General features: G+C 47.9%; 1 long non-coding RNA gene across 1 annotated transcript; it reads right to left on the reverse strand.

Moving 5' to 3' along the window:
* Positions 1-7,009: 7,009 nt before the first annotated feature.
* On the reverse strand, positions 7,010-11,716 carry LOC121139695. The gene is made up of 2 exons (XR_005876605.1): positions 10,778-11,716; positions 7,010-10,310 (listed from the first exon to the last, which is right to left on the reverse strand). It is a non-coding gene; the product is annotated as an uncharacterized LOC121139695 (long non-coding RNA).
* Positions 11,717-18,374: the final 6,658 nt, after the last annotated feature.

The following is an 18,374-nucleotide window of genomic DNA, read 5'->3' on the forward strand; positions in this document are numbered from 1 at the left end:
AGCCAAAGGGCATCGCCATCTTAGCCCCTGGCCACCGAGGAGGAGCCGGCTTCAGCTCACACACCAAGGGAAGTCCCCATGACAGAGGATCTCCACCCGTCCTTCCCTCCACAGCCTGGGCTCCCACAGGTTGTCCTTTAAATCGTCACAGTCCCTCGGGGTGAATGCTCTCTCTCACCCCGAATCTAACGGTGCAGTAAGGACTTTCTCAATTGCCTTCCATAAATAAATATTTGGCCGTCTGAAGGAGCATTTTTTAAAGCGGAGCACGTTAGGCTGTACGGCTCATAAATGGAGAGAAGGTTAAAGGGCCAGTGTGTGGGTGCTGGGATGACTCACTCCCCGCATCCCTCAACTCGCTCCCCCATCACACGGCACCAGCCCAACAATAAACCCCGTGCCATGTACGGACTTACGACTAGAGAGCAGGAGAAACCTGGCCATCTGTGATGGTTGACTTCAACTATCAACCTGACTAGACTAACAATCGCCCAGGTCCTTCATAAGGAACTGTTGGAGTGTGTCCTTATGGATGCTGTGAATGTATGTTTTTCTCTTATTGGTTGATGAACAAATGCTGATTGGCCAGTAGCAAGGCAGGAAGTATAGGTGGGACTACCAGACTAGGAGAATTCTGGGAAGAGGAAAGGCAAGGGGTAGCCATGTAGCTACTGGGAAGGCAGGATGCCCAGGCATTCTCTGGTAAGGTAAGCCCACATGGAATTAAATAGTTTAATAGTTATGGGTTAATAATTAAGGGAGAGCGAGCCAAATAAGAAGCCTGAGCCATTGGTCAGTTTATAATTAATGTAAGCCTCTGTGTGTTCATTTGGGTTCAAATGGCTGCAGGACCAGGCGGGACAGAAACTCTGTCTTCAAGGAACACCTTTGGGATGTCTGTGAGGAAGTTTCCAGAGAGGGTTACAGAGAAGACTTTTGTGAATGTTGGGTGGCAGCAGCCTAGGGAAGAGCCCCAGGCTAAGAGGACACAAAGAAAGTCAGCTGAGCACTAGCATCCCGGTCTCTCTGCTTTCGCCCCAGCCCAGATGTGAGCAAGCAGCCTCCCATTCCCGCAGCCCCGCCCTCCTCGCTGTGATGGGTTGGGTCTCCTCAGAATGTGAGCCAAAGGAAGCCCGTCCTCCCAGAACTGCTTCTCACCAGCTATTTGGTCACACCATTGCGAAATGTCATCAGTTAATCAGTGAGTTTCCCACAGGCCTCCAGGAAAAAGGGGCTTCTGGTCATTCATTCAGCACATTTATTGTGCCTGCTTTTATCTTAGGTTGGATCGAGGGGTAAAAAGCCAGCAGGCAGGTTCTGCCAGAGAATTAGAAGACCCCACTGACATAATGGTTTATACCCGGGCCACAAAGCACAGCCACTCTGCACTCAGACTGAGACACAGTGAGTTTGCTTTGCAGAATCTCTGTGCATCTGTCTCGTTAGTGCCCACACGCACACTCGCAGGAGGCAGAGCAGGGGCGTTAGCTGTCTCCCTCTATCGTACTCTGCTCTAGTGCCTTGAAAGGCTTCTCTCACTGAAGCTGGCCATCCCGGTTTTGGCTCGGCAGCCCAAGCAGCGAGCTCCCAGGATCCACCTGTGTCTGCCCCAGTGCTGGAGTTACAGACACAGGCAGCCATGTCTGGCTTGTTATATGGGGGCTGGGGATTCGGACTCACACTTACCTTCTGAACCATCTCTCTGTTCCCTACTGAGTCACTTCCCTGTCTCCGATTTAATCTGATTTCTTTTAAAAGGGCTCATGTTTTAGAACAGTTCAACATTTACATAAAAGCCGTAGAAATTAGGCCAAGGATATAGCTCTGTGGTAGAGAGCTTGATTCTCCAGCACGAGGTCCTGGGTTCAGTCCCCACACACTGCAGAGAAAACAACTGTAGAAATTACTCCACTGGGTAATCCTTGAACTCAGCTTCCAACGCCCTCATCTGTGAAAGGAAACTTGATACACAGAGCTGTTTTATGGCCTTGCTGTAATAGCTTTATTAAACCCTCATTCTTGTCCCCATCTGTGACTTGGTTTGGTTGAAGGCGGTTTGTCATTCCTGGATGGACAGGGTAGTCATTTATGACCCCAAGGCCTCTGTGTCATCTGCCCAAGAGCGGTTTTTTTTTCCTTTGGGCAGTGGCCACACCCCTACAAGGGCCCAAATTATGTAAGAGTCGCGCCAGAATTAGAAAAGGAAAGTTCTTACTCTAGGAACTACTGACTCTGTCACCATGAAATTGTGGCCATTTTAAAGAGAGTTGAAGGCTTGGAGGAGTGAGAAATAACGCGCTTCATATTCTCCGGGGAGACTGCTCCCCAGCCAGCTGAATTCACCTAGAAATGAGTAAGATCAAATGACTCACTAATGTGAGAAGAGTCAGCCAGTCAACCAGGAATTACAAAGTTTCAAGAGCCCCTCACCTGTGACGCTTCAGGCTGTGCTGATAACCGAACAAAGAGAGAGACATCACCGTGTGCCAGAAACAAGACGTATACTTCCACTTTTATTTTTGAAGAAACTTCCTTGTTGGGAAAATTGTCTAGACTCAATGTTATGGGGGACTGCTCATTATTACTTTTTAAGATAAGATTTTTTTCGGCTCTTAGCAGTGAACCACGAACGGCGCCAAAGCCTGCATGCGGGTTTCCACACCAGGCTCACCGTGCGTCCCCTGCGCAGATGGCCGTGTGCCTGGGCATGCTTCCGGAAGCTATGTCTTTAGGCCCAACCGCGACTGCTAATGAGGTTTCAATAAGTTCTCTGGGGCTGACCACAGGTAGGAAGACCCTTGCTGTCAGGACATCAGCCTGACCGTACCGATGACCAGGAATAAGCAGGCGCGGACCACCAGCACCCTCGTAGAGCAGAGCAGAGTTGAAACAACCGAGGTCGCTGTATCAAAACTTGATGAGACTCACAACGGACAGTCCAGAGCTGCAAAGCAGTCAAGCCGGAAGTGTGGCTTGATGGAACCGGTTAGATGAGCCAATGCTGGCCAAGAGAAAAGTGGGCTCTCGACTGTGGAGGTCGTTTAAGGCACAAACCTATAGTCCTTTAACTGCCCGGTTCCCGCCTCCTCCATTTCTTCCTCGCCTCCTCCCCCACCTGCGATTTTCCCCCTTTTCTTTTTACCCCTAATTAAGAATGTGGTTTTTCTTTCCTGGGACTCCGATGGCCATCTTTTCTGTTTTCAGCAGGAGTCGGGGAGATGACCAGACCAAAAGGCAGTTTCACCAACCAGGGATGTCTTAGTTCAGGCACTTAGCCTTTAGACAACAATCAGCCCTTGTCAAACCATGCAGTTAGGCGAAATGAACCAGAAACAAGTATATCACACCTCCCCCCAGACCGTTTGAACTATAAGGAGTATGTTCTAGTATTATTAAAGCAGTTCAGTTTGTTTTTTTTTCCCAGCCCATAATATTGGAAAAATAATTTAAATTACTTTCTGAAACTTCAGATCCCAAGAGGTCTATCCAGTTTGTTACAATGTGTGTCTTACTTCCACACCTAAATTCAAGAAGTTTGGGGCTTTGCCTAGAAGGAAGAGGCAGGTTTTCTCCAGTAAAAACAAACAAGCAAGCAAAACCCCGCCCCCGGCCCCCCGCCCCCCACCACTCCCCCACCTCCTCACCCTAAGCTAGATTGGGTTTGAGAATTCTTCTGAAGGTTTTGCTTGTGCTCACAGGAGTTCTTTGCAAACCCCAAGGCACAGCATAGGAGTGCTTTTCTGTCCCAGACTCTGTGAAGGCTTCTTTATTAATAGAATGTTAATTTGGTCCTTTGAGGGCGCAAAGAATGGAGACATCATCACCTGGTCGACTATTCCAGGTCTGCTTAACAACATATGATAGGAAGAAGTAGGTTATCGGATGAAGGGCTCACTGTCTGGAGAACTCAGCAGCCTGGCTTAGCCATCGGGAGAGCCCCGAGGAACAGCTCCAGAGAGTGGTGTCACCTCCCCTCCTGTGACCTCACTGGAGACCTTGGCTCCACGCCACACCCATGACTCAGCTCTGTTTCCCTCTACCTGCTTGTTTTCCAATTACTACCACTGACTCCACGTACTTTCTCTCTGTTCTGTGGCTTTGCTTACTCATGGCTTCTGTTTCCTGTCTTCCTTCCCTCCACTTCTGCTTTTACCCAGGGTTGACCCTCCCAGGGTGTTTCTTACGCAAACTCGGCAGGACAGAAGAAAGTTCTTCATCGCCAGCCATGAGTCTTTGGGTCCTGTCCACTCCCGGTCTGATTAACAGCTCCCCCAACCCCCCCCAAAACCGGCAAGAACTGAGGGGTACACCTACAGGGAATGCCTCACCAAGTCACGGTGGTGCTTTTCACCGTAGAGGCACAGGCGGCTGGAACCAGTGACACTCAGCCTGACAGGCTGTGCAGGTTCGATTATTCAGTTTTGAAACTAAACAAACCCAGGGTTAATGTACGTTGACTGTGCTTGTCATCACCACTGAATCTGCCTGACGTGGAAGAGTCTATAGCTTGGCTAGTAAAGCCTTCCAAAAGTGAGACACGTAGGCCAAATTGTCTTGTTAGGAGAGAGTGGCTTGGCAGAGGCACTGAAGGAAGATTGCTGACCATAGGAAATGTAGAGTAAGAAGGGATCGTGAAATAGCTTGTTAGTTTCCCAGCCCGGATGCTACAGGGAAGCCTGGGAAAGAAGAAACAGCACCAGGATCAAAACAGCAAAACCAGCTCCTCACCCAGAGGGGCCAGGCTCTCTCTGTCTTCCATTTTGTATGTTCATAGGGATGTTTTTGTTGTTGTTGTTGTTTGCTAGAGAAAGATCCCTTAGTGTAACAATGAGTTTTAAACTCTCGTCGGAGAGAGAATCTCAAACCCAGCTTTGTTCTGTCAACATGTCTTCATTATTTTCTTTTCCAGTCTTCCCGTGTTTGAACAGTTTGGGTGGCGGGAGCTCTTTCATAAGTCTAATTTACTGGTATAAAGAAATACAGCAAGCCGCATAACAGGATGATGCTAATTCCTGTCCAGTGAGCACGTCTGGTCAAGAATTAATCCTTCATTACTGACTCAGAGAGGGAACTTTCATCACAGACACAAGTAAAACTGCCAGCTGACACTTTTGCCTTTGCACAAAGGGATTTGCCACACAGATATTCAGATGCGTTACAGACATTGAACTTGATTTTGTTGTAAACATCCAGTGTTTTGGACCTTGTTTTTTTAATTGTACAATCAGGGGACTAAGGAGGAGATAAGCAGGAGATGTTACCTCATGGGTTATTCACACGTATTATCTAATATGTAATTTTATTGTGATTATAATTATAATTCCCTGAAAAGCATTCATGTTTCTCAAATATGAAGTAGCATCATCTTTATAATTATGACTCCAGGCTTCTCTGTACTCTTTCTAAAGAGCTCTTGAAAACACTTATTTTATCTGATTGATAAGGTTTTCTTTTCAGATTCTTTCCAACGATGAAACCGTCACGTAAAACCCATCTCAGTGTCACACCCCAGACAGGTGTTGGTTCGCATGCATGTGTCAGTGATCCTGACCCACTCGCCGATTGGTAAGACGGATGCCTTAGTTACCTTCCGACGGCTGTGATACAACACACTGACAAGAAGGAAGTATGGCAGAACGAGTTCATTCTGGCTTCCAGCTATGGAAGGATTTGGTCCATCTCAGAGAGGAAGCCATGGCGGTGGGCTCCCATGGTTATGGATCAGGTCTCTCTTGGGTGTGGGGACATCCAAAGGGTCCATGTGGGTTGGAAGGTTGGGTCTAAGGGGGATCACTCACGTGGTGGCATTGGCGCTGGCTGCAGGCACATGGCCTTAGTCTCTTCCCACAGGAGCTTCTTCCTGGAACTACTTGAGTGTCTTTACAAGACGACAGCCAACTGCTTCTTTAGTGACCAGTCAAGAAACTGTGGTAGAAATCTTAGTGTCTAAGTACGTTTTGCCCCCTAATGACAGTAGTCACACGTCATCAGCTCTATCTGTGCATGGCATTTGTATGCTTCCAAACCTAGGGTACTGCCTCTCACTAGCCCTTCAGAGGAGAGCGTCCCTCTCCCCTTAATTCTAACCAGAAAAGCCTGGAGGGAAAAGCTTGTCGGTCAAGTGCACATTGTGTGGTCATTCCACTGCCCCCTGGCTCTGTTGTTCTAATCAGAAGCGCTTAGCGTTCAAAGCAAAGAGATTTTCCGAAGTACTCAGTGTTACTTCCAGAAAAAGGGAAGGGCTTTTGGACAAATGTCGATGGCCCATGAAATCAGACACCTGAGTTTCTCACGGGTTGGCACTGCGTTACTTTCCTCGAGCTATTGCTTTCTTGGCTCTAAATCTGACTGTCCCCTGTCAGGGGCAGCCTCTGCCGTGCAAGAGAAAGTTCTTAACATCTGTCTGCAAATGTAGACGCTATGAGCTATGCATCATTTTCATCTTTTTTGTTTTTTGTTTTTACGAGACAGGGTTTCTCTGTATTGTTTTGGAGGCTGTCGGTCCAGCCCCGCCTTGAACTCACAGAGATCTGCCTGCCTCTGCCTCCCGAGTGCTGGGACTAAAGGTGTGTGCCACCACCGCCCGGCATCATTTTCATCTGTTAGTTGTGCCAGCGGTAAATGGCTCAAATCACCAGTGTAGACACTGAACGATGTGACATTGAAACAGCACCATGGGTGGCAGAGATTTGAGAACATTTATCAGGACATCAAAATTGGTTGTTTTTCTATCACTGACCTATTCTCATCAATGTACTTATATAGTCATTTATCATCTAACTGTATCTATCTATCTATCTATCTATCTATCTATCTATCATGTTTATTATCTTCTCTCTAGCTATCATGTATCTAGCTACCATGTATCTGTTATATTCTAAGAGGAAATATATATATATACACATATATATATCTTCCTATAGATAGGTGTATATTTAATGTGTTTGTATGTAATATGTATTTACATATGTATATAGGTAATACATACACATGAAAGTTAACGTGAGCATACATACATATAAGCGTTTAATATACTCAGAACAGAAGAGCAAGAAGGAGACAGATTCGTTGCTGACGGGGTGTGATAAAAATGTTCACTGACTGGACAGCGGGCCTCAGCCTCCGTCCTTTTGGTACAGAAGGGTGAACCAGTGCGGGAGAGTGCTGCTCACCCACCACTGAGCCACCAAAGATGGAAGGAGGGTAACAGAAAACCCTCAGATGGCTTTAACCAGTTCAATGTCAGGCATGACACGCTAAGTGTCATGACAATTTCTGTCACCTCGGGAGGGCCTGCGGCTTTTCAGCTTGAGTTTTGGGGCCAGCAGGTATCACCAAGTCTAACTCAGAAGTGTCTTTGTGCCATGAACGTGCTGGTGTGAGGCGCCTCATCCGCCCAGGGTAGCAGAGGCCACGCGCTTCCGAGTGTGGGGAGAGACGGTCATCACCATCAAACCTTGTGTCTCTCACAGCCTCTCGTGGGCGTCAGTGTGATCTGTTGCCTGAGACTGGGTCACTTGTAAAGAATGACTTTACTAGGGTCACAGCTTTGGAGAAGGGCACAGTTGAACAACAAAGAGAGAGAGGAAAGGACGACTACCCCTGAAGTATGACGGAGGCTGTCACCGATATGTGGGGCAGCATGAGAGGAGAGGGTGTCTGGGAGAGTCCAGACTGGACCTTGCTGGACGACTGAACCAGTCATGAGAGGAGGGGGGAGGCTGGTGAGGGAGGGAAGAGAAGGAATGCCAAGAGTCCAGGAGACCAAGGGGGAGCTGGGGACCAAGCGAGTTGGAAGCCAGAAGAGTGGCGTGGCACATGGGGCCAGAGGAGCTTCGGGATTGGAAGCCCAACCCGGGGTAGAGGTGTGCCAGGTCCCGGTGGTGCTGAGAGCCTGGTGGCTGGCGTCGGCTTTGATGTGTCAATAAGCACCTTCCGGGTGTCCAGGTTCAAGGCCTAGCGCACAGTACCAGCATCAGCTTGGCTCTCAGGGTGCCTGGCAGCACCAGATAAAAACTCCATCATTTATGCCAGGGCCTTTGAGAACACAGACTCAGAAGTGATGAGAGAACTACCAGGTTGTTGTCCCTGGTGTCCTAAGGAACTCCTCTAGGCCCCACCTCTCAAGGGTCCACACCTCTCCTGATATGACCACCCATCTTCCAACACTTGAAGACAAACCATGGCAAACTACAGCACAATTTCCTATAGCTTTCTCAGAGATCTGGGACCACGGCTCAGTCGGTAGAGTGCTGTTGCTGGACTTTTCTTGCCCCGCCTGTTCCTGTTGGCCGATGGCTAGGGCTTCTTATTGGCTAGCTCTGTCTTAATTACCTTAATTACTAACCCACTTGTATTAAACTAAGTGTTTCCACATGGTCTTATCTTACCAGACAATGCCTGGCCCGTCCTATCCTCCCAGACTCTACATGGCGTCCCCTCATGGTCTCTCTCTGCCTACCTTCCCCAGAATTCTCCTCGTCTCCTAGTCCCAACTATCATCCTGCCTGTATTGGCCAAACAGTGTTTTATGCACCAACCAATAAGAGAAACACATACACAGAAGGACGTCCCCCATCAGAGTGTCTGCCTACCATGCACTGAATTGCTGGCGCTCACCGGCACTCAGGATGAGGAAAGGAGCATCATGTGCTCACAGTCATCTCTGACTCAGCGGCAAGCTCAAAGCCCTGTCTGAAAAACAACAAAACATATGTCTCCACATACACACATATATGAGAATCACATGGCTATGTGTACATATGTGTACCCCTGCATCAGAGGTGGAGCTTAACTCTTCTCAGTACGGGCTCCAAATAGTGACTTTCTTTCACAGATTGAAAAGAAAAATAAGTTTGGAAGGGGGAAAAAAAGAGGTAATTTACAGTGAAGACACTGGGCTGGAGACACCATGATGGGACAGTGCAGGTCACGTTTCCGTGTGTGTGTGGACTCTGGTAACACCTGATGGTGTTGGTCCTTCATTTCTCTGGGATTCGTTCCCAGATCCTCCCAGCTAGATTGTGGGGAAACATCAGCCAGACCTCTCGAGGGATCCTCCCAGCTAGATTGTGGGGAAACATCGGCCAGACCTCTCGAGGGACGTGCTGCACAACCTGATCGATTCTCTTCACAGCCATCAAGGTCATAAAAGTCACAAAGACTCAGGAGGGGAGGAATCTAGAAGTCATGATTGTTGAGTGTCATAAGACCTGGACCAGAGGAACATTAGTGTGAACATCAGTGAACCCAGAGGTCGGTTGATGGTTTTGACAAATGTGCCATGGCCACATAAGGTGTTAGCACTGGGAGACCGTTACACGAATGCACTTATTTGTACAAGCAAGATATCACCACACGTGAACATTCATAGAGTATTCGGCCCCGATACTATTCCACACTACAAATGCATAGCATGTGTGTCTGTAGGCACATCGGGACTATTCATACTATGCCTAACAATCAAATGAACATTTGTAGAGAGAGTATTAGGACCCAATACTATTCTAAACTATAAACATATAGCATGTGTCTCTGTAGACACAGCAGAACTATTGCACTATGCCTAATGATTAAATACGGAACTGGAGACATTGTTTCAGCCACCGGGATGCTGGCTGCTCTTGCAGAGGACCCAGGTTCAGTTTCCAGCACCCACACAGCGAATCACAGCCATCTGTAACTCCAGTTCCTGGGGCTCTGACACCTTCTTCTGGCCTCTGCGGTCTCCAGACACACACAAGGTACACAGCCACACACTCAGGCTAACACCCGAACACACATGATAAAGTAAATCTAAAACAATTTAAATAAATGAGCAAGAGATATTTGGTTGTCCTTTGGGGAATAAACGCATAAAATAAAAATAAATCAGATACAATGGAGGCTCCCTTTGTGTAACAGGCACATTTAACGCAGTGCCTAGTGTATGCGAGGTATTGTTCTAAAAACTTTTCACATGCACGTAAAATCACTTAATTTTCCTGAAACCTCATGATGGAGATATTGGTATGTTTGTAATTTTCCAGCTTCTTAAAATAGTTTAAGATTTATGGTAGGTCGAGAAGGCATGGGACCAAGGTCAAGTGTGTCCCTTCCCCCCCACTCGAACACGGCACACAGTGGGCTGTAGAGATGACTCAGTCAGTAAAGGGCTTGCTGCGAGGATGTGGGCATGAACTCCATGCTCAGGACTCACGGAAAAGCCGGTGCTGGGGACGGGAAGGTTGCCGAGGCAGGAATAGGATGCCTGGGGCTTGCTGGCCAGCCAATGCCGCTGAATCCACGGGCTCAAGGTTCAGTGAGAATACCTGAAGCAGAGAGCAGTAGAAGAAGCACTTGATGTTGACCTCTGGCCTCTATACACATGTGCACAAGTGCCAACACACACACACACACACCCCACATAACTGTAGCACAATAATGAAGAAACTGATGCTTGTGCAATAAGCACAGCTCCCTTAGATTTCCCATTTCTGAGCACACACCTTTGCGTGCGTGTGTCTAGTTCTGTGCCGTGTTTTTTTTTTTTTTCCACATTACTGAAGAGAAAACGGGGCCTAATAAGGTCATCTTTCCCTAGGACATTCAGTTTGCATATGGTGAAGGTCAAGTCTGGGCAAGTTGCTACAGAGTCAACATTGCTTATCGGTAAAGCCCTACTGAGTCTCCGCAGCAATCAGAGAGATTGCATAATAAACTTAAGGACAAGGTGGGACCAGGGAAAAACAAAAAAGCAAACAAACAAAACCCTTAAAAAAAGAAAACCAAAGCACACCTATACCCGTGTGAGCTGACGTGCAAATACCATCCGCGATGAGAAATCAGCTCACAGAACAGTCTTTGCCTTTGGTCCCTCTCTGAGGACTGCAGTTTGCTGTGCACCTTGGGGCAGCATTTATAAGTTGCTGATGTTCCCTGCTGTTACTCGTCATTACCTCTCTCTCGGCTATGGTCGAGCGTCTGTGAATACTGTGCTATTAAAATAACTTTTTATCAAGACCACAGTCATTCCACATCTGCACAGCTCCTCTTATCCATTGTTGATTTGACTCATCTTCCTGGGTTTCCTGGACACTGACGCTCCTGCTTCCCAAGCCCCTCCTGTCCCTCTGTCGTCCTCCAGCCCGTGGGTTTGGATGCCTGCCGTACACCGTGGCTCCTCGTGCTTCCACTTATGACCCTGCTTCTTGGCTGCAGGGTTGTTTGTACAATCACCCTCCTTACACTTCTTCTTGAAATCTTTTTTTTTTCCAGACAGGGTTTCTCTGTATTGTTTTGGAGGCTGTCCTGGAACTCGCTCTGTAGACCAGGCTGCCTCAAACTCACAGAGATCCACCTGCCTCTGCCTCCCGAGCGCTGGGATTAAAGGCGTGCGCCACCACCGCCTGGCTCTTCTTGAAATCTTATGGGTTTCAGAGTCAACATTTAAAACTTGCAGGCTTTTCTTCCCTTCCTCCTAGCTCTTCGTGCCCACACGAGCTCCTCCTCCTCTCAGTGAAAGGTAACCAAGTCAGAAAACATGGCAGCAGGCTCCATCGTGCCCTATCCAGTTCGCAAACACGGCGGTCCTGCACCGTTTCCAATCATCGCTTCTCTGACGGCGTCTAACCACCATTTCCAATCATCCCTTCTCTGACGGCGTCTAAACCACTTCCGCTGCTCTCCCAGCCTATCTCATACACACAACACATACATTAACATCTGACGACCTTACTAACTCTAAACGCCTATCCTAACCCCTTTTTATTGCGACACCCTCTCCCCAAGATCTGCATGCTGACTCCTCCCTCTGCATCCCACTCGGCGCCCCGCCCCCGCTCCCCGCCCCCCGCTTCCCCCTCCCCCGCTGTCTATTCCTCTTTGCCTTACTTAGCTTGCCTTGTCTAGAACATTTTCCCCTCCGCCTTCGCCTTCACTGGCAGAATGACACCTCCCCGTGCTCTCAAGTGTTGGCTCAGTGAGGCTTTCCCGAATGCTTTCTCTGCTAGACATGCTTAATTGCTCAATCACTTCCTTCCGCGTTCCGAGCTTGATCTCACCTCGGGGCTCTGTGTCTCCGGTGCCTTTGGTGGGTGAGACTCTGCTCCCCACGATTCTTAGGGGTGCCCTGCTTTGACCGTTTCTTCCGGCTTAGCTGTCTCTCGCTCGGCCTCAGAACCACCGGGGGCTGAAGTCGACGCCCTGTTCTCCAGTGCCCTCTACTCCTAGTTCTGTCTCCTCGTTTTTGACATTGTCTGCGATTATTGTTTTAGATTTTGAACATTTTATGAGCATGAATGTTTGTCTGTGTTTACATATGTGCATCACCTGTGTGCCTAGTGCCCATGGAGGTCAGAAGAGGGCATTGGATCCCCTAGAGCTGGAGTTACAGATGGTTATGGGCAGCCACGTGGGTGCTGGAAATGGAACCTAGGTTCTCTGTAAGAGCAGCAGGTGCTGAAATGCTAACCCATCTCTTTAGGCCCCATCTGTGATTGCTTTATTCGTTGAGCTGTATGGGTTTGTGTGGACAGAAGTTTCTGTCCCGCCCAGTCCTGCAGCCCTTTAGTCCCAAATAAGCACACAGAGGCTTCTGTTGATTATAAACTGTCTGGTCTATTGCTCAGGCTTCTTACTGGCTGACTCTCTGTTCATTAGTAACCCATTTCTATTAACCTGTGTATCTCCAAGTGATACCCGGGGCTCTTGCTTCCTCGGCAGCTACATGACGTCTTCCTGACTTCACCTACTACTTTTCTTTATTCCTGTTTGGATTTCCTGCCTGGATAAATCCTGCCTGTCCATTGGCTGAAAGAGCTTTATTTAGCACCAGTAAGAGAAACATATTCACAGCATACAGAAGGACATCCCATCATGTTTGTTTCTAAGTTCCCCAGATAAGATGTATTTTCTAGTATACAGTAAACTTGAAATAAAGATTTTAATGAATACAAATTTAAAGGCAATTTAGCGTGTATCAATTATTCTACTGAATGATATTGAGTAAGACACTCATCCCTGATCAGAAATGAGTCTTCTAAAAAGTCAAAGTCCCCAGGGACACTCCTCCTCCAGAAGGCCACACCTCCTCCAGAAGGCCACGCCTCCTCCACAGGGCCATGCCTCCTATACGAGGCCACACCTCCTCCACGAGGCCTCTCCTTCTCCACAAGGCCACACACCTAATCTTTCCCAAACAGTTCCACTCACTGAGGACCAAGCATTTAAATGCTGGAGCCAGTGGGGGCCATTGTCATTCAGTACACCACAGTGGGGGCCACTGTCATCCAGTACACCACAGTTCTTTTCACATGAGCTGTGGGTGACTGAACTCAGGTTCAATGAAGCTACCTCCTCAGCCCACAAGAAAGCCTTTACAAACACACACAGATTAAAACAAACAAACCAAATACCCTTGAGCAGACACAGACTCCCATATCAATCAATAATATTAAAGTAATAACGCAGCAAATTTGAAAAGAAATTAGTGCCCAGCTAAAGAGTGTATAAGACACACAAAGGACTTACAGTGCAGACTTGCAAAAAAAGTAACACACGTATAATTCAGAATTTCTGGACTGTGTATAAACTACAATTGTGCTACTTCCATAAATAAAGGATTAAATAAATAACTGGAAGTGTAAATGCCAAAAGAGATCCTTGTTGACGGGATGGTTTGACTTTTCACAGAGAGCCAGAGAAATCCTCTGGAAAAGGGATTTCTATCAGTATGGGATCCCCCGGAACTGGCGTTATAGTGCACTCCTGTGGGTTGTGTCCTAAGCCAGAGCAGCACGAGTTCTTAACCACGGAGCCATGTCTCCACCCATCTATACATTCCAGTGAAAAGGAAATTAAAGACTCATAAACACTGACCTCTAGCTCACGTGCATGCGTGTTGAAGTGGTGGGGGACACTATGTGTGACTGCAGTTTACCAAGACACGCAGAAAGGAAAGCCCATTCAAGACTTTTCCAGTCACTACGACGGAACACTGAGCAAGGTTTATGGCTCACAAACTGAGGCTTGAAGTGACCATGGTGGGGACACGGTGGCAGGAGCTTGTGGTGTCGTCAGCAGTGACAGAGAGAGAGGGACACCGGGGCTCCTCAGGCCCACTCAGAGGCATGTGTCCACGGAGATTCTAAAGCCCGTCAAGCTGACAGCGTAGGTTGACCATCTCCAGAGATAAATGGGCATAGTAAGTTAAATATACAACAACAACAACAAAAATAAATGGCAGGCCAAGGATATATGTTTGCTTACTATAAACTTTTTAAAAACATCTTGGCTACAGAGAACAAAATGTAGGGACAGACAGCATGGTGATGTGGGGGACACAGGAAATTTTATGCGGCATTTGGTGACAAAAACATGGTGAGAAGGTGAAGGTGACCAGAAGCCTGGCTGTGGCAAGCTCTGTGGACGAGATCTTGTTTCATCCTAGGCAGAGATGTCTCTCGTCACTCCCTAGTCTCAGGGCTGCTCTCTCCAGTGACCTCATCAACCTCCCTGCCTTTTGCAATGTGTTTATTTAGATCTGAATCAGTGTGAAGAATGCTTTTACGTTTCCTGTGGGTTTGCATAGCCCTCCTTGCTTTGATGTCATACAACTTTAACATTTTTTGCATGCCAGTAAAAATTGCTATTTGAATGCATTTCTAGAGGACAGAGGTTTCAAAGGCCTTTGTTTCTACACCTTGGAGCATGTACTTTGAGTTTTTCTCCAAATAAGCAAGGGGCAATTACCAATAGACAATAGGGGATGAATTCACTTTATGCTTTTCTCTGTATAAAACTTCTAAGTGAATATCGTCTCTATCATAAACACCGAGGACCTCCTTAGATGGTTTGTTATAAAAACAAACTCCAAGGCCTGGACAGTCACAACACTTCCATTTTAATAAGCAGAAAGGCAAATATAATTCTTCGGAAGTCTCAGTCGGTTTGCTGGAAAGATGGATCTGTTCAAGGCTCCGCGGGCTTGTTTCTCCTCTTTCCATTTTTCTGCTTCCTTTTGATAATGCGAGAACTATTTGCAAAGGTGTAATGGGCGATGATGTCACAGGCTTGGGAACACTCTGTGTTTTCCATGTAGGGTGGTGAAGCAGCAGAGACCAAGCAAGCCTCCTATTTCCCAGGAGCCCTCTATAAAAGCAAAAGCTGGTCTCACGTCTGGTGTGAAGCCTATGGAAAATAAATATTCTGTGCACACATAAATGGATTGGCAAAACATAGCCAGCAGACCAGAATGGCACACAGTGAGACGGGAGCTCATATAAGCTACTCCTAGCACCAAAGGATAAAACGCTAAATATCCATGTGTGCACTAAGTTAGTGCATTCCGTTGGCAGAATCTTCTTTGATTCATTTTGTTCTTTGGAGGCAGGATGTTATGTAGCCCAGGACTGCTCTGTAGTTCAGTGTGTAGGTCACATTTTTTTATCAAGCTAGGTTGAGAGACCCTCAGCTGAGTGAACGCCTGCATCAGATGGGCTTGACGGGCAATCTGTGAGATGCTCTCTTGATTATGATTGACGTGGGAGGGCCCAGCCCCCTGTGGTGGCACCACCCTTGGGCAGGTGGTCCTGACTTGTGTAAGAAAGCTGTCTGGGTAAGCCAGTAAGCAGCTCCTGCCTCCAGGTTCCTGCCCTGACTTCCCTTTTTGGCAGTATTTTTCTCCTCGGCCCCACGAGTGCTGGTGTCACAGGTGTGTACCGCCCTACCTGGCAAAAGGGGTGCTGGTAGCTTGTTACTTTGGCCTTTTGTGAAATTCCCACAATTCCTGTTTCCACTTCAAAAAACGGCCACGGTGTTGGCCTAAATCAATAGCCAGTCTCTCTGCTTCTTCACCTAACAGAAGTGCGCTTTTGTTTTGGCGCCTATTCCCTGGGCCGGGGCTGCCAGGGTTCCTTACCTCAGCGGTTCAGCTGTGGATCTCAGCGTTCTAACAACTTGCTGTTGCCCGGCCGCAGACCGGTTTAGACCGCCGTAACATACTTCTCCTGCAGTGAGTGTCTGCCTCGGGGCTTCGGGGAATGCCATCCTGGGTGACACATGGAGAGGGACAGCGATGTCACTTTCTGGATCCTCTTGTGTTGGATCTGCAGGTGGCACCCGGGATGGCCTTAGTCTCCTTGTTCCGAGGCTGAAGACGGGGCCAGCGGACAGAGACGATGAAGATGGGGCCCCGGCTCTGTAGCTCACCTTCCCTTCCCATTAGCCAAATGTGACACACGTTTTCTGGTGCCAGCTGCTCAGAGACAGGGCTCCAGGGGGCCCACCAAGCCTAAACCTTACAGTTCGATCACCTAGGAACGGCCAGCACAGAAAGAGAATAAACCTCAATATTTGGATTTCACTTTAAAAAAAACTTCAATATTTGCTTGTTTGTTTGTTTTGCGCATGTGTGCACAGGGACATATAGGTGCCTGTGTGCATGGGTGCCCTGTGTGTTCCAGTATGAACGGGGCACACGGGCACCCTGTATGCACGTGGAGGTCAGAGGATAACTTGGGGTTATTGGTTCTCTCTTTCCCGTGGTCCTGGTGACCACACTCAGGTTGCCAGGCTTGGTAGCAAGCACTTTACCCACTGAGTCATTTTGCCAGCCCTTGTCTTCCATTTTTAATATGGCACGAAAGGAGATAATTCAATGCATGTATTAAATAATTAACATAAAAATTTCCCTAAGGTGATTTTATTAAAAGAGGCTTAAAAGGATATAAGATTTGATTTTATAAAAAGAAAGGAAAATTGTTTTCATAAACCAAAGGGTATGTGACAGAGGGCCTGTTCCCCCGACACAGACTCCACCACCAAAGGTCTCTTTGATGAAGTTAGCTTCTCCAGGCAGTGCTTTGAAAACCTCAGGTCCAAGTGATGGGGAGAATGTTTTTACTAGCATTTAAGATGAAAGGGGCTATGTTAAAAGACGGAGGGGAAAGGCTGATCACTCCTGTGTGAGTGAAGACAACCGGGAAGGGCTTTCCCTCAGCCAGCTTGGGCTCTTGTCGCGGCAGGCACAAGGTGCTAGGATAAAACGTGAGGAACCCTGGTGGATTCCCCGGCGGGTGAGGGTGACCCAGGCAGAGGGACACACACCGGGCAGACAGAGCTTAGTGAGAAGTTTTATTAAAAGGGGGAGGGGGAAGGAAAGAGAAAAGAGGCAAAGAGACTCGGAGACACAGAGAGGACAGGAGAGAAGAGGCAGGAAAAGTCCTGTCTGCCCCAGGGGAACAACGAGAAAGAGAGCGGGAAAGAGAGCAGAAGTGGGCAGGGGTCTTTCTTTTAAAGGGGTCCTTTGCTCCTGGGCTGACCAGGGTACCGCCTGAGCGCATTCTGCCAGGTAGTAACGCCTGAATCCTTACACAAGGCACCATAGGGAAACAGACTGCTCCGCCCAGAGCCTGGCTCAGCTGTAGGGGAAGCAGCGACCGCCGCTAAGTGGATACACACAGAGGAACAGAGGAACAGAGGAGAGGCCGAAATGGAATGGCCCTTGTTTCCTTTGGAAGCACATGTCTCGGGTTCTCGTGGCTGTGGTAACATTTCTCAACAACAGCAACCCAGTTCAGAAGGGTTTATCAGGCTCAAAGTTCTAGTGCTGTCCATCAAGGGTGGGAGTCACAGTGAACCCACGGTCAGGAAGCAGGAATCAAATGCATTCAGGACAGCTCTCGGATCACTCCCTCCCCTTCGTACGGTCTAGCACCCATTGCCCAAGGAAGGGTCCTGCTTGCGTTTAAGATGCTTTCACACACCAGAAAACAAAAGTAAGAGGATTCCCATCACCAATGTCATTCTAGAGTCTGTCAAGTTGACAACCAACACTGACCGTCTCACGACAGCCAATGCCCTTTCTCCCCAAATAATCTTTTTATTTGTTGGCTACTGTGGCCTCTATGTGCATAAGAATCAGAAAAATACACTAGGTGGTGGTGGCACATGCCTTTAATTCCAGCACTCAGGAGGCAGAGGCAGGTGGGTGGATCTCTTTCTGTGTGAGTTCCAGGCTAGCCTGGTCTACAGAGTGAGATCTAGGACCAGAACAGTCAGAGCTACAGAGAGAAATCCTGTCTCGAAAGAAAGAAAGAGAGAGAGAGAGAAAGAGAGAAAGAAAGATGAAAAAGAGGAGAGAGAGAGAGAGAGAGAGAGAGAGAGAGAGAGAGAGAGAGAGAGAGAGAGAGAGAGAGAAAGGAAGGAAAGAAACTAGAAGTGGCAATGCATACTTGTAATCTCAGTGCTGACAAGGCAGAGGCCAGAGTATTCCTGGAGTCCACTGCTCAGCTTGTTTCTAGGCCATCGAGAGACCCTGTCTCAAAAACCGAGGTGGACAGTGCCTGAACTCAAATTGACACCTGGCCCACACACACATGCAGTGAGCACATAGA

The sequence above is a fragment of the Mesocricetus auratus genome, unplaced genomic scaffold (assembly GCF_017639785.1).
Source record: "Mesocricetus auratus isolate SY011 unplaced genomic scaffold, BCM_Maur_2.0 Super-Scaffold_100001, whole genome shotgun sequence".
NCBI lineage: Eukaryota > Metazoa > Chordata > Mammalia > Rodentia > Cricetidae > Mesocricetus > Mesocricetus auratus.